General features: G+C 44.2%; 1 protein-coding gene across 1 annotated transcript in view; it reads left to right on the top strand.

Annotated features, from left to right (window-relative positions):
* Positions 1–673: 673 nt before the first annotated feature.
* Positions 674–23,168, top strand: part of grik4 (glutamate receptor, ionotropic, kainate 4) — a 1,339,327-nt gene continuing 1,316,832 nt past the window's right edge. Inside the window, exon 1 of the mRNA XM_034169301.1 lies at positions 674–868. The gene's annotated coding sequence lies outside the window, so the exon portion shown is untranslated. The remainder of the gene's footprint in view (positions 869–23,168) is intronic.

Here is a 23,168-nt window from a genome sequence, read left to right as displayed (position 1 = left end):
ACACTGGAGCAGTTGTGATAACTGACTCACTGGTTAATCTGTGTATCCGCTGTTTGGCGTAAGTGGGCGGCTAAATGATTAGGTTGATCTCCGGGGAGAACTTCAGTTCTCTGAATAACGTTGCCATTACACCGCAGTGACATAAGATTAATACTCATCTTGTAAGTGACATTTACTTTCTCATTTACCGCGGAAATTGTCTTGCGATATTGTGCGCGGGGACTTGTTTGGAATGCTGATGATTTTGCGACGCTGTTCCAAGTCCGTGCTTTGACAGTATGAAAAATGTTGGCTGTGCTGTTGCAAGAGGGTCGGTATCGAGCTGAGTAAGGGACAAAAAGTAAAACAAGACCATCAGCAAAACGAGAGCACGAAGTTTGTACGGGTGACCAGAAATGTAATGTATAATGCAATCAGGGTTTTTTTTTTTTTATTGGACTTGTTTTTGAACAGGATTGGTCAAATCGGGCTCCTGTGTGCAGCCTTAAAGCAATATTGTAAATGCAATAATAAAATCTGTTTAGGTTTGAGGATTACCAAATTCCTGTACAGTATGAAATTGATTGTTCTCCTCCGTGTCTACGTCTGGGCTTCCTGAAATCGCATTTATCCTCTTTTGTGTTTCCTGACTCAGATTTCTTATACCTCAGCTTTCTCTTCTCTTCTTCCAGCTCGCCTGTAAGCGGCAGGCCCGGTGTGCACAGTCTAAGCCGAGTGCAATTTCAATGCTGGGAGGACGCGCCGGATGTGCACGTGAGATGAAGAGAACCTAACTGGCCGCCTCGTCCACAGAGATCAGATAACCTCCCGTGCTGCACCATGGATTAGAGCCCCCCCCACCCCACCCCCCAACATCAGGAGATCAAAGGTAGGAGATGGAGTGGAAATAATGAATGACAATGAGTTTAGGCTTCTTGCTGTTGGTGTAAATGCTGTTGACCTCAGCACGGAGGTCTCTGCGCCTGTTTACATTGCAGAATGGAGATAAATGGAAGGAAAATAAAGTCTGCGCAACTAGTGTTCGATTTTGTGATCCCATTAGAAGTTCCTGCTTGATGTGGTTCTTGCATGTGCACTCGTATTAGGACCGCTGACAGTGGTCTAGTTGGTGGTCCCAGTGAATGCTGGTGAAGTTCTCTTGTGTCTCTGAATCCTGTGCAGTCTGGATTCTGATGAATGCCAGTGTGAAGGAAGCCAATCAGTAACGTGTGCTGCTTTTTGTTTTCTTTCCCTCCTGATGAATCTGAAGGTGAAAAGCTATACGTTCAGTGCTGGCTGGCCACCAGAGGTCAACAGCTCTCTGCTCCTTCTGGGAAAATCTTTTCAGTCATCTTCACTAATTTATTTTCCTCAGTATTTTGTTGTTTTATTACGTGGTGTGTCCATAAAGTAACGGCCCTTTTTATTTTTTTTAAAAACTATATGGATTTCATTCATATGTTTTTACGTCAGACATGCTTGAACCCTCGTGCGCATGCATGAGTTTTTCCACGCCTGTCGGTGACGTCATTCGCCTGTGAGCACGCCTTGTGGAAGGAGTGGTCCCGCCCCCTCGTCGGATTTTCATTGTCTGGAAATGGCGGAATGAAAAGGACTTTTTTTCCATCAGAATTTTTTCAGAAGCTGTTAGAGACTGGCACCTGGAAACCATTCGAAAAAATTTATCTGGCTTTCAATGAAAATTTTACGGGCTTCACAGAGAATAAGGACTTTAACTACAGCTTTAAGGACCCCTTTAAGGACGGTCGGTGTGGCGCGTTCCGAGCTATGACGTCGCGGCACAAACCACTGGATCATTTCTAAGTTGATGGCTCTGTGGATACGAGACCATCGTGTGTTCTTTCTCTGGTTATCACAAGAGCTGGACATCAGCCATTTTCCGGCAGATTTCACTTTTAACAAGAGATTTTGTCATGGAAAGCCGCGCAGAGGCTTCGCGCGTCACGACCGATTTGCTGATGAAGCGAGACAAAGGAACACCTCCGTTTCGGAGTGTTAGAGGACAAGTTTGGACATGCCTATCTTGGCTTTCAGTGCTTACCAGTCGAGTGAGTATAAGAGAACTTGTGGAGAGATAGGCATGTCCAAACTTGTCCTCTAACACTCCGAAATGGAGGTGTTCCTTTGTCTCGCTTCCAAAGCGAATCGGTCGTGACGCGCGAAGCCTCCACGCGACTTTCCATGACAAAATCTCTTGTTAAAAGTGCCGCTCTTGTGATAACCAGAGAAAGAGCACACGACGGTCTCGTATCCACAGAGCCATCAGCTTAGAAATGATCCAGTGGTTTGTGCCGTGACGTCGCAGCTCGGAGCGCAGCTCACCGACCGTCCTTAAAGGGATCCTTAAAGCTGTAGTTAAAGTCCTTATTCTCTGTGAAGCCCGTAAAAGTTTCACCAAAAGCCAGATAACTTTTTCGAATGGTTTCCAGGTGCCAGTCTCTAACAGCTTCTGAAAAAATTCTGATGGAAAAAAAGTCCTTTTCATTCCGCCATTTCCAGACAATGAAAATCCGACGAGGGGGTGGGACCACTCCTTCCACAAGGCGTGCTCACAGGCGAATGATGTCACTGACAGGCGTGGAAAAACTCACGCATGCGCACGAGGGTTCAAGCATGTCTGACATAAAAACATATGAATGAAATCCATATAGTTTTAAAAAAAAATAAAAAGGACTGTTACTTTATGGACACACCACGTATTTGAGGTGTTCAGTAAAGTGCAGTTTAATAGAAATGACCAGCAGTAGCCTTTGTGGCCACCAGATATTGGTCTGTCTGTCAACACACCAGCCAACCTACTGATCTCTCAGTTGATTCCTTTATCTGTCAATCAAGTTACCTACCAACCAACCTATCTACCCACAGATTAATTGGTAAGTTCCTTTATCTATCTACGAACCTATCTAACTACTGATCTATTAGCCAGTATGTTTGTCTGTCTTGCTATCTGTCGACCTATCTACCTGCGGATCTATCAGTTAATCTCTTTATCTATCTAGCTATCTCCTGACCGATCAATCTATCTACCTACTGATCTCTCAGTTGATTCCTTTATCTGTCAATCAAGTTACCTATTAACCACCTTGTCTACCTACTGATTAATCGGTCAATTCCTTTATCTATATACTGATCTACCTAACCACTGATATGCGAGTCAGTCTGTTTATCTATCTTGCTGTCTGTCTACTGACCTACCTACCTGCTGACCTATTCCTTTGTCTAGCTGTTGAGCTGCATACCTACCTGCTTACTGATTTCAGTCAATCTGTTTGTCTATCTGGCTATCTATCGATCTACCTACGGATCTGTCACTTGATTCTTTAATGTGTTTATCGATCTACCAACCTACTGATCTATCAGTTGATCTGTTTGTCTATCTAGCTACCTCCTGACCAATCAATCTATCTACCTCCTGATCTACCAGCTAGATCAGTTAGGAGATAGCTGACTAGAGAAACAGATCAGCTGTTTACCGACTGATCTATCAGTCGATCTATTTTTCTGTCTATCTACTGACCAACCTTCTGGTCTATCAGTTTATTCCTTATTCTCTCTATCCAGTAACCTACATACCTACAGAAGTAGCTGACCTTTATCAGTGCTGTTGAACACATATTTTACCTGATGCAAATGAAGGTTTAAATCACCAGTAGCGCATCACTGGAGGATCTTGTGGATCTTATGACATTTGACCTGGGGTATCCTTGAAAGGTCAAGCTTAAGGTCATAACTGTTTAATGCAAACATTTTTGAGCAAATATGGATGTTGGAAGGGTTTGTCTGTTTGTCAAAGAAAAAGGTTCAGTTTCTCAAGAATGAAGCAGGTTAGAGTCTAAGACTCCCCCTGGACAGGATGCCAGTCCAACACAGGAGCTTTCTCCAGCCAAGGCTGGTACCCATTTCCAGCTGGGTGCACTGGGACAATGTGGATGAAGTGTTTCATCCAAGAACACAGACAGAGTGACCAGGTATCGAACCCAGGTCTACATGTTCTGCTCTGTAAATTGACACGTGCCTGTTGCTCCTCAGCTCATTTATGGCGCTCCACTGAGTTCTGGGGCTGTTTAAGAATAGTATCACGCAGGAAAATCCAAAAAACAAACACAAAATTCCATTATCATTCATAAATCTGAAGCTGCTTCAGGTGAATCCTGAGAATGTTCAAAATTCTGCACTCTTAACACATTTCTTCCTTGGACTGGATTTCAGAGAGAGCTGAAACTAATGCCCTCCTCTCCTGAGTCATTGTTTTTCTTTTATTAATGACCCTTTGAGAAATACGTTTTAGAAATTCACCGACATTTTACCTTCAGCGTAATTGCTTTAATGGCTTCCCAGGGTCAGATTCTTCTTCGAGCGGCTCAGGGGCCACTTTGTTCCAAAGTAACGACTGTGTAAAAGACCACTAGCATGTCTGAGCGGTGACGGAAAATAGCCTCTTTACTTTTCATGTGTCATGTTTTTTCATGTTTCTTTTCATGTTTTCTGCAAGGCCCAGTCAAATCGATGTCTATGCTTGTGTAATTCAGTCCAAACAAAACGCGATGACAGATTTGTTGTTTGATTTCCATCAGTGCCAGCAGTGTTTTCTGCCATTAAGCGTAAAAAAGGAAAAGTCGACGGTGTTCGTCATCAGAAAATGTTTTCACAGCTCTGAGTCCGGATAACAAAAGCTGTTTATTTGACTGTAATTCAGTACTGTTTGTGTGAAAGAGGATTATTTTATTGAGCTTCTCTGCAGCTAAGGGGTTTTTGTCCATCCGTAGAGAAAGATCTATTTGAAATTAGTTTTACTGTTTTTTTTTTTTTCCTTGTTTCCTCCTTGAGCAGCCTGAACACAACTGGTGTTCTGAACACAACAACTTACCTTAGTTACCTTCTCCCAGCTTGAAGATTGAATAATTCATAGTGACTAGATTTTGCAACACTTTTCATGAAACAATCACAGGGGGAGAAAAATCTTATTAAACAATAACAGGTTTGATGATTTTCTTACTTTTTTGTCACATTGATTGTGGATGCTGTCAGTCAGCAGCTGCTCTTGTCTCCAGTTCTTTGGACCCAGGGTCCAGCCTGTGGCGTACAGCCCGTGATGTGGCTTATCAGTTCAATTCAATTCAGTTCATGTGTTGTATAAAATATAGCCTATGCGACCATTTTTGGTCTTCATGTGATGCTTGAGTATCTTTTCATTTGTCCGTCCACCCATCTGTCTTCACTTGTTAACACAATATCTCAAGAACCAGTTGACCAATTTGGGTGATCCTGCGACACCAGTCGGTTACGGTGACCTTGGGGTCAATTTCAAGGTCACAGCAAGATATTCAAGATATTGTCATTGCCACCCTTGTTAGCATGATATCTGAAGAACCTGTTGATCAGTTTAATTCATATTTCGCATAAGGATGTACTTCCATGATCTACCCACACCAGTCAATTAAGGTGACCTTGGGGTCATTTTCAACCAGTTGACCAATTTCATTCATAATTAGCATAACATGGGTGATCCCCTGACACTTTGTATTCCTGATGTGTGGGGACTAGGGATTGGGTGGGGGGTTGTCATCTCCTGATGACGATTGTAAATTTTTACAGGCTGGTGTTGTCATCACTTGCTTGTTTTGGACCCAAAATGACATGTAAGCATGTTAATGTCGGCTGTACATACACACTTTGTATACGTGTTTTCCCAGCAAGGTTGTAACAATTATCCAGGTATGAATTAATGTTAAAGTGATAGATTTGACTCCATTGATAAACAGACCCTTGACTTAATGTAAATGTTATAAATTGGTCAAGTTCAACTACAGGCTCAACTATCTTGGCTCCTATTTTGTAAAAAGGCCTTGTGTTTGAAGATCATTGCAAGGTGTGTTTGAAGATTAGACATTTGAGCTTCATGTTTAGTTCATAATTTGTTAATATTGTCATACCAGTTCAGAACGTGGAAAGTTATGTCATGCTATTTATACTATGCAAACAAAAGTTATTCTGGGGTTCTTCTATGCTGGACTTTCTGCCACTGTATGTGGTGCTGCCCCCAATGGTGAACAATGACTGCAGCATAGTATCAAAAACTTGAACGTCCCTGTTTTTTCATGAAATGTGTATCTGAATGTTACCAATGCAACATTTGGCTTACTACAGTGGTGGGCACAGTTCCGCTAATCCGCTAACCGCTAATTATTGAAGATAGTGCTTTCATTATCGGATTAGCTTTTCAGATAACTTTGAAAACCATCATCGTACCAGTTATCTTCCGATAAGTTTTGGTCCAATAATTTTTAGACCGCTAACATGTTTGCATAGTTTTTTGTAGTAGATGTGCAGTTCTATTTTCTACAAACAGAGAAGAGCTGGTTCCAGAATAAACTGCTCTATCCTCTGCAGGCAAAGAACTGGTCATAGAAAAGGAAAAAAACTCATTTCTTTTAACCCCATACTAATACGCTGGCAATAGCACCCAAGTCATCCAGAGGCATACAGTTTTAACTTATGGTTAGAATTTTAACCAAAGTAATTTTGGACGTTATTTAAATTAACATCACGTCTGAAGTTTTATGAAAGTGAAAATATGAGATATATGTTTTAGTTTTAAAGTAACACACTAATTTTGAAGGTTTTAGTGTGGACATGGTGTGTGCGCAGTGCATTATGGGTAAAAGTTCACGACAGGATAAATGCATTTGAGACGCTCTGATCAAGCTCCACACGGACAACAGCATTAAACTGTTTGTATATTGTGTCTAAAACTCTCGGAAATATATTCTTTTGGTTTATAGACATTGTTATTGTGTTTGTTTTATGTAAAAATGCCAGAAGAAGCCCAGATTGCTTTTCCAAAAGCCGAAATTGTGATTCAGGCCGTGTGATATAACAGCGTCAAAATGCATAGAACACTGTCATCTACTGGCGACCGGTTATATCACAATGTTTTCGACCGCAGGATTTTAAAATTATCTGTAGGTTTCCAAAACCTGAGAGACCACACACGTGGAGATAAAAACAAATCATAGATCTGACAGGTTTAGTTGTACAGTGTGTGGTGTCAACCACACGGTAAAAACAACACACACAGATTTCACACACGAACATTCCCAGGTCAGACACCTCGCTTTCTGATTGGCGGCATGTCACATTTAGCTCCTCACGTCCTTAACACAGCACACACGGCAGGAATATCTGATAAGATTATATTTAGCGTCATCACAATTGTCGGGGCGTCCTTAAGATTGTTGGAAGGGGAAGATTGGGTCCGATATCGGCCTAATTATCTTGCCATGTGAACCAGGCTTGATGTTATGATGCCTCACGGAGCGACTGATTGATCTGTTATAACACCGCACCGAGCCACTAACCAATCGGGTGTTATGAAGCCTCACGGAGTGACTGATTGATCTGTTATAACACCGCACCGAGCCACTAAGTGATCAGATGTTATAACGCCTCACGGAGCGACTGATTGATGCGTTATGACACTGCATCGAACATGTTTTCACTATTATTTGATTTCTTTGTGCGACTGACATCATTATTCAAGCATTCAAAAGGTGATTCCTATCGCCACACAACTCCAACCACACGAGAAAGTTTTTTGACAGTTCTTGTTATTGAAAGAAACCTTGTCTCCCTAACCGGATAGAGTTGTGATGTCATCACGTGTGCGCTTAGGCGCTGTCTAGCAGGATCTTGAAAATGTCTTTCTTTTTTATGCAAATGAAAAAATGACATATTTTAGAAAAGCACATTTATTTGTAAACACCAACATGTTACATTTACATTCATGTATTTATTCTATCCAGAATAATTTTATTTTTAAAGCAAAACCATAATTCAAACCTACGTTCCATTTCAAGACCTCTGCCTCATCGTGGGACCACTGTATCCTGTCAGGGTAAATGACGCTTTTCTACAGCAGGGAGCAGAGCGCACAGAGACAGAAGCACTGGCTCATTGGCTGTTTGGGTTTGTGATCGCCATTGGTTCTATCAGAAACTTTGCCGGTGTTTAAACTCAAAATCAGCTTCTTAGTAGCTGAGAGCATATAGGAGGCAAAATTTTAAGTTATCTGTTATCTGTACCTTCCGATAAGTTTTTAAGCAGTTTATCGGTTTATCTGTAAAAAATATAACTTTTCACTTAGCTGATTACCAGTTATCAAAGCTAACGTTTGGGTTAGCTGTGTCCACCACTGGCTTACGAAAATTTAGCATCCAAAATAAATGTCTACATTAAACAAAGAAATGTATTGGATTGTATCATATCCTCCTGATTACCAGGTATAACCTCCTGACTGCCTTCCTGGTAGTCAGGAGGTATGGCATCAAATCGTTCCATAATACAAAGTATTGTTTCTGAACTGTATCACTGCCCGTGTATGTATGTATGTATCATATCTACTACTATAAGCAGCAGGTCTGTCATCGTGTCCCACAGCAACTTGTACTCAGCATTCTTGAAATGGAGTAATATTGCCACCTGGTGGACATTTCCTATCAATGCTGGTACAGTAGAATTCTGCCAAGAGCTCTCGTTATGGGAAGGCAGTCTTGTATAAAGTACCTCAAAGTGATAGTTGAGTGAAAGTACAAGTATCATTGCATAAAATTACTTTGGTAAAAGCTTTAAAGTATCTGACATTTACTGTACTGAATATCAAAAGTAAATTTCTCATACAAAATATACTTTAAAAGTATTGAGTAAAAGTAAAATCCAAACTGAGTGGAGAGTGAACCACACGCACTTTTCTGTTAAACACAAAAGCCAGACTCTTTATAGCTGAACAGTTGTGCCAAATTTAAGGAAAAGTAAAAAAAAAAAAATTTTCAAGCGTCACCACCACCAACCACTGCAAAGCAACCAAATGCTGCGCTCTTGAATCCAAAATGCGGCACAGCTTCTCCGTGAAATTTTCAAATACAATAAAACAAAACAGACACGCCAGCCTTCCAAGCAGTATAAAGACTCTGACCACTCTTGATAATTTTAAATCAGCTGTTAAACATCATTTTTTTTAGGGAATTAACTTGCCAGGAGCAAAACACTTTTATGTATTTTTTTAACAAAGTTAGTTCAGGTTTTTCTTTTTGCTGTAGTTCTTTTTTTTTCTTTTTTCTTTTAGGGTTTCGAGTGGGGATTTATCAAGGTTGCAAAAGGATGAAAACTGACATTTCTCAAAGAATATCATAATAATGTCACAGTTAGTTCTAACTATTATACATTATTACACTATTGCACAATATAATTTATACTTTGAATTGTTATGTATCTCAATCCAAACTTGCAGAATAATTTTAACAAATCTCTCAGATGTTCATATTGTTAATTGCCTAATTTATATTTTTTTAAATTAAGACTAATTAAAAAATATTTCTGTGCCCCTGCGCACTGCCAATAATTCAACCAGTCTTATATATATATATATATATTTTTTTTTTTTTGCTGACTCCAGAATGAATCAAAGCAATAGTTGGTACTGATCTCCCCTTTTATTCTCCTTTTATTACAGCATAAAACCAGAAAATTCTGAATGAAATGTCATTTTATTTTCTTTCAATACAAGGTCCTCTTCTTTTTAACCTTTACTCATATTTATTTGCTTCCTACCAAAGCCACTGCACTGGAATTGACTGTTTTTCAATGAACACTGCAGGTTGGACGTCATAGTGGTGAGTGTGTCAGGGGAATTTGTCAGAGCTGTTTATTTGAAGGACAGCGTACATTGTTGTCTTGAGTTTTCCATCTCGAGGGTACCTGCTGTGTCCTGCAAAGACAAGGACATGACGGTGACAGCAGGCTTACGGATGAATGCTGAGAGGATCTGGTTTTGCACAAACCATCCACAGTCAATTCAGCATGTTTGTGTGGCACCACACTGTGTAAGTAGCCACATCATAACAAATCTTGTCTCATTTCCTCAAAGCACAGTTTGAAATTTCTTTTCTCCTTGTTCTCATAAACCTCTCCATTAAATTGAATTGCGCCTCATCTTTGTATTATATGGCACACAGTCTACTGTAAGGTGCACAGCGCAAGTGGGACTGTCTGTCTCTCAATGACGACCACACCTGCTCCTAATCCATCATCAACTGAGCTTAAAACGTCTCTCCATCAGGCGGTAGATAAATCTAGAGGTTACTACAAATTCAAAACAAAGTTGCATGTTCGATTGATGTGGCACATCAAAGCTCACCAATTTGTTTGAGTTTGTCCTTTTAAACTGGTGAGTTGTCTTGTCTGTTTTGAGCATCTGTCTGTCTATCTAGCAGTTTATGTGTATGTTGGTCTGTCTCTTGCTCAACCTACTTGTCTATCTGTCTGTCTGCCTGCTTGCTGTATATCTGTTTGCCGAGCTGCATATGTCTCTGTCAGTCTTTATCTGTCTGGCTGGCTGGCTGTCTGTCCGTCCACTTATCGATCTGTCTTTCTGCCTGCCTGCCATATACAGTAACTATTTGCCTAGTTGTCTGTCTATTTATCCCTCTGTCTGAATGCCTGCTTCCTGTATGTCTACTTGCCAAGCTTCATATCTCTGTTGATCTGTGCTTCTGTCTGTGTCCATTTATCTGTCTGCTTGTCTGTCTCTTTCTGTCTACCTGCTGTATATATTTGTTTGCCTTTCTGTCTGTCTGTCTCTGTATGTCTTTCTGCCTGTCTGTCTGTGTATCTCTCTATTTGGGGGGAGGTGATGGTCTAGCGGTTAAGTGTTGGGCTTGAGACCAGAGGATGCTCAGTTCAAATCCCAGGCTGACCGGAAAATTACTAAGGGCCCTTGGCCAAGGCCCTTAATTCCCTAGTTGCTCGTGGTGTGTAGTGAGTACTTTGGATGACAGCAGCCTGACATCGGGGTGAATGTGAGGCATTAATTGTAAAGCGCATTGAGTGTCTGATGCAAATAGAAAAACACTATATAAATGCAGTCCATTTACCATTTTATTTGTATATCTATCTAAAAAAAAATATGAGGTGGGCTTCATAGATAATTGGCAACGCTTCTGGGGAAAACCTGGTCTTGTTAGGAGAGACGGCATCCATCCCACTTTGGATGGAGCAGCTCTCATTTCTAGAAATCTGGCCAATTTTCTTAAATCCTCCAAACCGTGACTATCCAGGGTTGGGACCAGGAAGCAGAGTTGTAGTCTTACACACCTCTCTGCAGCTTCTCTCCCCCTGCCATCCCCTCATTACCCCATCCCCATAGAGACGGTGCCTGCTCCCAGACTACCAATAACCAGCAAAAATCTATTTAAGCATAAAAATTCAAAAAGAAAAAATAATATAGCACCTTCAACTGCACCACAGACTAAAACAGTTAAATGTGGTCTATTAAACATTAGGTCTCTCTCTTCTAAGTCCCTGTTAGTAAATGATATAATAATTGATCAACATATTGATTTATTCTGCCTTACAGAAACCTGGTTACAGCAGGATGATTATGTTAGTTTAAATGAGTCAACACCCCCGAGTCACACTAACTGCCAGAACGCTCGTAGCACGGGCCGAGGCGGAGGATTAGCAGCAATCTTCCATTCCAGCTTATTAATTAATCAAAAACCCAGACAGAGCTTTAATTCGTTTGAAAGCTTGACTCTTAGTCTTGTGCATCCAAATTGGAAGTCCCAAAAACCAGTTTTATTTGTTATTATCCACACAGATGCTGAGAATGACAGCCTCAACACTGCATTTAATCTATTATTAGACTCAATTGGCTTTGCTCAAAATGTAATGAGTCCACCCACCACTTTAATCATATCTTAGATCTTGTTCTGACTTATGGTATGGAAATTGAAGACTTAACAGTATTCCCTGAAAACTCCCTTCTGTCTGATCATTTCTTAATAACATTTACATTTACTCTGATGGACTACCCACCAGTGGGGAATAAGTTTCATTACACTAGAAGTCTTTCAGAAAGCGCTGTAACCAGGTTAAGGATATGATTCCCTTCTTTATGTTCTCTAATGCCATATACCAACACAGTGCAGAGTAGCTACCTAACTCTGTAAGTGAGATAGAGTATCTCGTCAATAGTTTTACATCCTCATTGAAGACAACTTTGGATGCTGTAGCTCCTCTGAAAAAGAGAGCTTTAAATCAGAAGTGCCTGACTCCATGGTATAACTCACAAACTCGCAGCTTAAAAGCAGATAACCCGTAAGTTGGAGAGGAAATGGCGTCTCACTAATCTAGAAGATCTTCACTTAGCCTGTAAAAGAGTCGAGTTGCTCTATAAAAAAAGCCCTCCGTAAAGCTAGGACATCTTACTACTCATCACTAATTGAAGAAAATACGAACAACCCCAGGTTTCTTTTCAGCACTGTAGCCAGGCTGGACAGAGTCAGAGCTCTATTGAGCCGAGTATCCTTTAACTTTAACTAGTAATGACTTCATGACTTTCTTTGCTAATAAAATTTTAACTATTAGAGAAAAAATTACTCATAACCATCCCAAAGACGTATCGTTATCTTTGGCTGCTTTCAGTGATGCCGTATTTGGTTAGACTCTTTCTCTCAGATTGTTCCTGTCTGAGTTATTTTCATTAGTTACTTCATCCAAACCATCACATGTCTATTAGACCCCATTCCTACCAGGCTGCTCAAGGAAGCCCTACCATTATTTAATGCTTCGATCTTAAATATGATCAATCTATCTTTATTAGTTGGCTATGTACCACAGGCTTTTAAGTTGGCAGTAATTAAACCATTACTTAAAAAAGCCATCACTTGACCCAGCTATCTTAGCTAATTATAGGCCAATCTCCAACCTTCCTTTTCTCTCAAAAATTCTTGAAAGGGTAGTGTGTAAAACAGCTAACTGATCATCTGCAGAGGAATGGTCTATTTGAAGAGTTTCAGTCAGGTTTTTAGAATTCATCATAGTACAGAAACAGCATTAGTGAAGGTTGCAAATGATCTTCTTATGGCCTCAGACAGTGGACTCATCTCTGTGCTTGTTCTGTTAGACCTCAGTGCTGCTTTTGATACTGTTGACCATAAAATTTTATTACAGAGATTAGAGCATGCCATAGGTATTAAAGGCACTGCGCTGCGGTGGTTTGAATCATATTATCTAATAGATTACAATTTGTTCATGTAAATGGGGAATCTTCTTCACAGACTAAGGTTAATTATGGAGTTCCACAAGGTTCTGTGCTAGGACCAATTTTATTCACTTTATACATGTTTCCCTTTTTTCAGTATTATTAGACGACATTGCTTAAATTTTCATTGTTACGCAGATGATACCCAGCTTTATCTATCCATGAAGCCAGAGGACACACACCAATTAGCTAAACTGCAGGATTGTCTTACAGACATAAGGACATGGATGACCTCTAATTTCCTGCTTTTAAACTCAGATAAAACTGAAGTTATTGTACTTGGCCCCACAAATCTTAGAAACATGGTGTCTAACCAGATCCTTACTCTGGATGGCATTACCCTGACCTCTAGTAATACTGTGAGAAATCTTGGAGTCATTTTTGATCAGGATATGTCATTCAAAGCGCATATTAAACAAATATGTAAGACTGCTTTTTTGCATTTACACAATATCTCTAAAATTAGAAAGGTCTTGTCTCAGAGTGATGCTGAAAAACTAATTCATGCATTTATTTCCTCTAGGCTGGACTATTGTAATTCATTATTATCAGGTTGTTCTAAAAGTTCCCTGAAAAGCCTTCAGTTAATTCAAAATGCTGCAGCTAGAGTACTGACGGGGACTAGAAGGAGAGAGCATATCTCACCCATATTGGCCTCTCTTCATTGGCTTCCTGTTAATTCTAGAATAGAATTTAAAATTCTTCTTCTTACTTATAAGGTTTTGAATAGTCAGGCCCCTTCTTATCTTAGGGACCTCATTGTTGGTAAAGTGTAGGAACACGGACCCACAACAGGGGGCGCAAATGAACGGACAATGGAGAAAGTCAAATCACAAAGTTTTACTGTTGTGAATTCACACAACAAACACAACAGATTACAAATACAGCAGTAACCGAATTCCAATGGTGTCGTGTGGGCAGGCTCGACGATAGGAGACGTCTGTCCGAGTCGAACCGGAACCACCCGATTTCCTCTGCCACCGAACCCCGGGGATACTGGAGCCGCCAAGTCCCGAACCCCAGGTGGCCACTGCCTCCGCTCGTCGGATCCGGTACTGCTGGCAAGGAACAGAAACAGTCAGGTGTGGGTGCGGCTGCACCCAGCAACACACAGGGTGGAAACACCACCTCCACCTCTTGTCAGGAAAATATTGGTAAGTGCAGGAGTGTGAGTACTTATCCAAGAAGTCCAATACAGTCTCCCGCTGTAATACTCACTGTCTGCTATCCAACACACAAGCAACAAAGTATTATCGTCAAGAACACAATTGGCTGAGTACGTTACCTCCTAAGTAGAGCGATATCTCTGCAATGAGGTGGAGATGCCATCCTGCTGATATACCTCCCTGTTGATTGATATCAGCTGTCTCGGGTGATGGGTGACAGCTGTCACCCTGGCTGCTCCTGTGAGGCGGCAGCGCCCTCCGGTGCCTGGAGCCCGCACTCCAGGCAGGGCGCCCTCTGGTGGTGGTGGGCCAGCAGTACCTCCTCTTCAGCGGCCCACACAACAGGACCCCCCCCTCAACGGGCGCCTCCTGGCGCACGACCAGGCTTGTCCGGGTGGCGACGGTAGAAGTCGGCCAGGAGGGCCGGGTCCAGGATGAAGCTCTTCTTCACCCAGGAGCATTCTTCGGGGCCGTACCCTTCCCAGTCCACCAGATACTGAAAACCCCGGCCCATCCGTCGGACGTCTAGGAGCCGGGGTCCGCCGCCGGTCTGCATGGGTCTTCGCCCTCGTCCGGGCCTTCAACAAAGCAGAATGGGCGGCACGCCACACCCGACGGCACTTCCGTAGGTGGGCCTGGACCGAGGGCACACCGACCTCTCCCTCAACCACCGGAAACAACGGGGGCTGATTCCCCAAACACACCTCAAAAGGGGAGAGGCCGGCGTACTCGATCCAGGCCAGGTGGGTACTCCAGTCCGTCGGGTGCGCGGCTGTCACACAACGTAGGGTCTGCTCCATCTCTTGGTTGGCCCGTTCTGCTTGCCCGTTGGTCTGGGGGTGATACCCGGACGAGAGACTGACCGTGGCCCCCAGTTCCCAGCAGAAGCTCCTCCAGACGTGCGAGGAGAACTGGGGACCGCGATCGGAGACGATGTCTGATGGTATCCCATGCAGACGGACGACGTGGTGGACCAGGAGGTCCGCTGTCTCCTGGGCTGTTGGTAGCTTCGGGAGGGCCACGAAGTGGGCCGCCTTGGAGAATCGGTCCACTATCGTGAGGATGACGGTGTTTCCCTGGGACGGCGGAAGGCCCGTGACAAAATCCAGGCCGATGTGAGACCAGGGGCGATGAGGCACGGGCAGCGGCTGTAGCAATCCCGATGTCTTGTGGTGGTCGACCTTGCCCCTGGCGCAGGTGGTACAGGCCTGGATGTAACCCCGGACGTCGGCCTCCAGGGACGCCCACCAGAAGCGCTGCCGGACGACTGCCACGGTTCTTCGCACCCCAGGATGACAGGAGAGCTTAGAACCGTGACAGAAGTCCAGAACTGCAGCCCTAGCTTCTGGTGGGACGTAGAGTTTGTTCTTCGGTCCGGTTCCGGGGTCCGGGTCTCGTGTCAGGGCCTCCCGGACGGTCTTCTCCACGTCCCAGGTGAGGGCGGCCACGATAGTGGACTCCGGGATGATGGGATCCGGGGGATCCGACGACTCCGTTCTGACTTCATCTTCATGTACCCGGGACAAAGCATCCGATCTTTGATTTTTGGTCCCGGGACGGTAGGTGATCCGGAAGTCAAAACGGCCGAAGAACAGTGACCAGCGGGCTTGCCTGGGATTCAGCCGCTTGGCGGTCCTGATATACTCCAGGTTCCGGTGTTCAGTGAAAACCGTGAATGGCACGGACGTTCCCTCCAACAGATGTCTCCACTCCTCAAGAGCCTCTTTCACCGCAAGGAGTTCTCGATTGCCGACGTCATAGTTCCATTCGGCTGGGGTCAACCTGCGGGAAAAATAGGCACACGGGTGAAGGACCTTATCGGTCTTCCCGCTCTGGGACAGCACGGCTCCTATCCCTGAGTCCGAGGCATCCACTTCAACCACTAACTGGCGACTAGGATCGGGTTGAACCAGAACGGGTGCAGACGAGAAGCGCCGTTTCAACTCCTTGAACGCGGCATCGCAACGATCCGACCAGGTGAAGGGAACTTTTGGCGAGGTCAGGGCTGTCAGGGGGCTAACTACCTGACTGTAGCCCTTAATGAACCTCCTGTAGAAATTAGCAAAGCCTAGGAACTGTTGCAACTTCCTACGGCTCGTGGGTTGGGGCCAGTCTCTCACCGCCGCAACCTTGGCCGGATCAGGAGCGACAAAGTTGGAGGAGATGATGAACCCCAGGAAGGACAAAGACGTGCGGTGGAACTCACACTTCTCGCCCTTCACAAACAGGCGGTTCTCCAACAACCGCTGCAGGACCTGACGTACATGCCTGACATGGGTCTCAGGGTCCGGAGAAAAGATGAGTATATCGTCTAGGTATATGAAGACGAACCGGTGCAGGAAATCCCGCAAGACATCATTAACCAAGGCTTGGAAAGTCGTGGGAGCGTTTGTGAGACCGAACGGCATGACCAGGTACTCAAAGTGACCTAAGGGGGTGTTGAATGCCGTCTTCCACTCGTCTCCCTGCCGGATCCGAACCAGGTGATACGCATTTCTAAGATCGAGCTTGGTGAAAATTCGGGCTCCATGCAGGGGCGTGAACACCGAATCCAACAGGGGCAATGGGTATCGATTGCGAACCTTGATTTCGTTCAGTCCCCTGTAATCAATGCATGGGCGAAGTCCGCCGTCTTTTTTACCCACAAAAAAAGAAACCTGCACCCATCGGGGAGGTGGAATTCCGGATCAACCCGGCGGCTAACGAGTCCCGGATGTAGGTCTCCATTGATTCGCGCTCAGGCCGTGAGAGGTTGTACAGTCTACTGGACGGGAACTCACTGCCCGGAATCAAATCAATGGCACAATCATACGGACGGTGGGGGGGAAGAGTGAGCGCCAGATCCTTGCTGAACACGTCGACAAGGTCATGGTACTCCACCGGCACCGTCTCCAGATTGGGCGGGACTCTGACCTCCTCCTTAGCCTCGGAGCCGGGAGGAACCGAGGAACCTAGACACACCCGATGGCAGGTTTCGCTCCACTGAACCACTACCCCTTGACGGCCAATCAATCCGGGGATTGTGCTTCAACATCCAGGGAAATCCTAAAACCACACGGGAGGTGGCAGGAGTCACAAAAAACTCGATCTCCTCCCGCTGATTCCCTGACACCACCAGAGTTACAGGTGGTGTCTTGTGCGTGATTGGAGGGAGTAGGGAGCCATCTAGTGCTCGAACCTGCACAGGCGAGGTAAGCGCCACCAGAGGGAGCCCTATCTCCCTGGCCCATCTGCTGTCTAACAGATTCCCTTCAGAGCCCGTGTCCACCAGTGCTGGGGCCTTCAGGGTTGATTCCTCATAAAGGATCGTAACTGGGAGTCGTGTGGCAATGTGGGTGTGTCCCACGTGAATGTCTCGGCCCACCCCTAGCCCAGTCTCTAGGGGCGGGCGTTGGTGTTTAACCGCTCGGGGCAGTCTCTCACGTGGTGCTCTATCGAGCCACAAACAAAACATACTCCACGGGCCCGCCTCCTCTGTGCATCTGGTGCCCTAAATGTTGCCCTGCTCGTGTCCATAGCTTCGTCAGCAGGGGGAGCTGTAGCCACACGGAGCGCGGGGGCCGTGGAGCGTGGGGAAGGCGGAGCGCGGTCGGAACCGGAAGGGAGAGGGACGGCGCGTGCCCGGCCACGCCCTTCATCTCGTTCCCGACGACGTTCTTCTAACCGGTTGTCTAGTCGTATGACAAGATTGATGAGCCCATCTAAATCCCGCGGTTCGTCCTTAGCCACCAGGTGCTCCTTGAGAACCAAAGACAGTCTTTTTACGAAGGCGGCGCGGAGGGCAGTGCTATTCCAGCCGGACCTCGCAGCCGCGATGCGGAAATCGACTGCATAAGCAGCTGCACTCCGGCGCCCCTGTCTCATTGACAGCAGCACGGCTGAAGCGGTTTCTCCTCTATTAGGGTGATCGAACACTGTTCTGAACTCCCTCACAAACCCATCATATGTCTGAAGGAGCCGTGAGTTCTGCTCCCAGAGCGCTGTAGCCCAAGCGCGTGCCTCACCGCGAAGCAGGTTTATTACATAAGCTACCTTGCTAGCATCAGTTGCGTACATGACGGGACGCTGTGCGAAGACGAGCGAACACTGCATAAGAAAATCCGCGCACGTCTCCACACAGCCTCCGTACGGCTCTGGGGGCTTATGTAAGCTTCAGGGGAAGGTGGGAGGGGTCGTTGAACGACCAGTGGAACGTTACTGTTACGCACAGGGTCGACGGGAGGGAGAGCCGCAGCGGCGCCTGGAGGGCGCGCTTCCACCTGCGTGGCGAGAGCCTCCACCCTGCGGTTCAGGAGGGCGTTCTGCTCGGTCATCACATCCAACCGAGTCGTGAAAGCGGTGAGGATCCGCTGCAACTCACCGATCACCCCTCCTGAGGACGCCTGCGCGCCCTGTTCTTCCATTGGCCGTTCAACAGCCGGTTGACGCCCCTCGGGATCCATGACGCTGGCCGAGATATCCTGTTGGGAAAGTGTAGGAACACGGACCCACAACAGGGGGCGCAAATGAACGGACAATGGAGAAAGTCAAATCACAAAGTTTTACTGTTGTGAATTCACACAACAAACACAACAGATTACAAATACAGCAGTAACCGAATTCCAATGGTGTCGTGTGGGCAGGCTCGACGATAGGAGACGTCTGTCCGAGTCGAACCGGAACCACCCGATTTCCTCTGCCACCGAACCCCGGGGATACTGGAGCCGCCAAGTCCCGAACCCCAGGTGGCCACTGCCTCCGCTCGTCGGATCCGGTACTGCTGGCAAGGAACAGAAACAGTCAGGTGTGGGTGCGGCTGCACCCAGCAACACACAGGGTGGAAACACCACCTCCACCTCTTGTCAGGAAAATATTGGTAAGTGCAGGAGTGTGAGTACTTATCCAAGAAGTCCAATACAGTCTCCCGCTGTAATACTCACTGTCTGCTATCCAACACACAAGCAACAAAGTATTATCGTCAATCAATCAATCAATCAATTTTTTTATATAGCGCCAAATCACAACAAACAGTTGCCCCAAGGCGCTTTATATTGTAAGGCAAGGCCATACAATAATTATGTAAAACCCCAACGGTCAAAACGACCCCCTGTGAGCAAGCACTTGGCTACAGTGGGAAGGAAAAACTCCCTTTAACAGGAAGAAACCTCCAGCAGAACCAGGCTCAGGGAGGGGCAGTCTTCTGCTGGGACTGGTTGGGGCTGAGGGAGAGAACCAGGAAAAAGACATGCTGTCAAGAACACAATTGGCTGAGTACGTTACCTCCTAAGTAGAGCGATATCTCGGCAATGAGGTGGAGATGCCGTCCTGCTGATATACCTCCCTGTTGATTGATATCAGCTGTCTCGGGTGATGGGTGACAGCTGTCACCCTGGCTGCTCCTGTGAGGCGGCAGTGCCCTCCGGTGCCTGGAGCCCGCACTCCAGGCAGGGCGCCCTCTGGTGGTGGTGGGCCAGCAGTACCTCCTCTTCAGCGGCCCACACAACACTCATAGTACCATATCACCCCAATAGAGCGCTTCGCTCTCAGACTGCAGGCTTACTTGTAGTTCCTAGGGTTTGTAAGAGTAGAATGGGAGGCAGAGCCTTCAGCTTTCAGGCTCCTCTCCTGTGGAACCAGCTCCCAATTCGGATCAGGGAGACAGACACCCTCTCTACTTTTAAGATTAGGCTTAAAACTTTCCTTTTTGCTAAAGCTTATAGTTAGGGCTGGATCGGGTGACCCTGAACCATCCCTTAGTTATGCTGCTATAGACTTAGACTGCTGTGGGGTTCCCATAATGCATTGAGTGTTTCTTTCTCTTTTTGCTCTGTATGCACCACTCTGCATTTAATCATTAGTGATTGATCTCTGCTCCCCTCCACAGCATGTCTTTTTCCCGGTTCTCTCCCTCAGCCCCAACCAGCGTCACCTTTTTCTCAAAGTCTTGGAAAATGTGAGCTTTACCTTTGAAATAAAGAAGAATTAACATTTTAATGTTCGTCATTCAAAAAATACCCAACATGACGACTGTATTTCAGATTTGAAATAACAATTTTACTATTTATTAAAATGATTCTGAATACCCCCTAACATCAGCTGCTGCTGTCTGAAATAAAAAAAAAAATTAATTAAGAAAAAAGAAAAGATATTTACATATTATAATAGACATAATTTCCAGTGAAGGATGTTGAGTTTTCATTCATTTTCTGTACCTGCATACTCCAGTAAAGGGTCACGGGGGGTTGTCGCCTATCCCAGCAGTCATAGGGCGAGAGGTCGCCAGGACATCACAGGGCCATTCGCACGCACGCCTATGGGCAATTTTTAGTGTTACCAATTCAACAAACCCGCATGGCTTTGGAAATGGGAGGGACCTGAAGGGAACTGCGTAAACATTGGGCGAACATACAGACTGCTACAGAAAGGTCTAGGCGGGAAGTGAGCCCAGAGCCTTCTTGCTGTGTGGCTGCAGTGTGAACCACAAAGCCACAGTTCTGCCCCATGTTGAGTTTTATGTGTGAAGAATTACAGTTTCATTCAGAAACCTTTGCTCCTTTATGCCTGATAATTGTCCATGAAGTTTTTCTGTAACTTATGATTAACTTTGATTGTGTTGCACCTTCAGGTTGTACATTTCAGGTTTTTTTTTTTTTTCTTTTTTACATTGACACATCAAAACATCATGTTAAACATGACTAATAAAGAAAATTAAAAACATTATATATGTAAATAAATTTGCAACAAAAAATAATGTTCAGACACCTTGTAATAAGACACTGTGGAACTTAAAGTATCTGTATGAATTAAATTAGCATATAAAAGTTTCAGGCAAGCCACCAATGCAGCATTAATAATTACAAGTAGGAAAGAACAGATGTCTTGTGCCTAGATTTTAAAGTGTCCCTGCCACGCTATGACGTTTTTACATATTCTTGAAGAATAAAAAAGCTTTTTCCACATGTTGTCTTTGGTTTTTTACCATAAAATTACACTGAACAAGATTTAGACGTTTCGTTACCCATCTGAGAACTTGAATTTACCGCCTCCGAGTTGACCTACTTTTTGGCTGCGACGGATGTGACATCACTCGAGTAGATGTCGCAGCGCCGGTCTGTTTACCAATACAGCATAATGCATGATTATAGCGAAGATTTAAGTGACATATCGATTGTTTTTGAAGAAGATGAGGAAGTTTCTGATAAAGATATTAACAGTGTAAATAATGAGCGGCTCCAAACTGTGTGTGTTCCAGCCGAACGCGACAGAAAGAGGATGAAGCTGCAGCTGTCAGCAGCAGCGTTGAGGAGGACGATATAAGCTGCTGAATGGTTTGTTCAATCACCACTTTCTTATAAATGATCATTTATTCCTGGCACGGTGTGTTTGTGTATGAAAAACATTCTTTGAGCAGCACAGCGTGCTTAAACTCAGGAGTTTGTTCTAAAATCACTGAAAATAAAGTTTCTGTACATTCTGTATATATTTAATCATTTATAAGTCAGTTTCTTGTGATTGCTAATTCTTCACATTTTATTCAAAGTAAATGATTGCAAATCTTTATCTGAAAAGCTGTAGACCCAAATGGGATGGGGGGAAAAGATTTCTAAATAAAATAAAATTTTACTTCTATATCTGTCAAATTTTATCAGGCATAATATTGTAGAAAAATGTTTATGCTAAATGGAGACTTTCCTGTCTAAAATACACACACAGAACATCTGTAATCATAAATTGTATCACATCTAATCTACTTTGAATGAACAGACGTCTGAACAAAAAACGGGCTGTTCAGTTTACATGCATATGTATATTTGGAAAACACAAAAATGTCAATGTTCTGTTTTTTTTCAGGTGCTCATGTGAACACAGTCAGCCAGTGCCACTCATGATCGAGTCTCCTTCTCATATCAGGGTCAGTTTTGCAGGTAAGTTGTCTATGTTATCTCAATAACACCCTAACTTTCAAACAACATTTTTTAATGTATATAAGCAATGTTTTTATTAATGTTGTTTTAACTTCTGTTTTAGGACTTTGGTGGCAACCCTTCATTTGAATGAAAATGCAGGGAGACAACAAAAGCAGACAAAGCAAGAGAGACCGAGGTTCAGAATATACTTTCCTTAGTGGAAAAGAGGAGGATTCACAGTGAGAAAGTTAGCCACATATCCAACATGTGATATGTTGAAAATGAAAAAAAACAAAACAAAACAGATTATTTGTATATTTTTATATAGCATGACAAAATGAATAAAAATACAGTTTCACATAAGTTTCACATTGTTTCATTCAAATGAGAAGTGTTTTACAATTTGTTAAAAAACATTTTATTCAGTCTATATGAGCAACATAGCAAAAGAGGTTCTTCAGATCTGCAAAACACCAAACCGACCAGAAATCCCCATCAATGATCCTCCTCCACTGAGCAGCCAACGTGAACGGACAAAGCTGAGGTTGATGCTGCCAAGTGGACCAGGTACCACCGATGAGCCCAACCCCTCACTCCAGAGGAGGAAACTGGAAGCCAGTGTAGTTGGATGATGATGATGGTGATGGAAAAGTACTCCTTATTTTGAATACAACACAAGCTGGTAGTGGCAACCTTCTGTGCCATCCCAAGTGTCCCCAGCACAACCGCACAAATTGCCGATATGCGATACGATGATACTTTCTGCAACAAAAAATAGCATGGATTGATGTTCAAAACAACAGTTCATTCTTTTTGTATTTGAATATTTTTTACTTTTTTCTATAAACCATGTAAATGAAACTTTCGAATTACTTCATGTGCTGACTCGTACTGTGGAGCATCACATAGGCATAGTGTGCCACTCTGATGACATCTGCATCCAAACACACAATCGAGAAACTAGCCAGCTGTGTGACACGTTGAGGATTTTCGCTACTACATTGCATCTCCACCAAG

The sequence above is a fragment of the Thalassophryne amazonica genome, chromosome 4 (assembly GCF_902500255.1).
Source record: "Thalassophryne amazonica chromosome 4, fThaAma1.1, whole genome shotgun sequence".
In the NCBI taxonomy this organism is placed as follows: domain Eukaryota; kingdom Metazoa; phylum Chordata; class Actinopteri; order Batrachoidiformes; family Batrachoididae; genus Thalassophryne; species Thalassophryne amazonica.
This window is presented reverse-complemented; position numbering and strand designations above follow the sequence as displayed.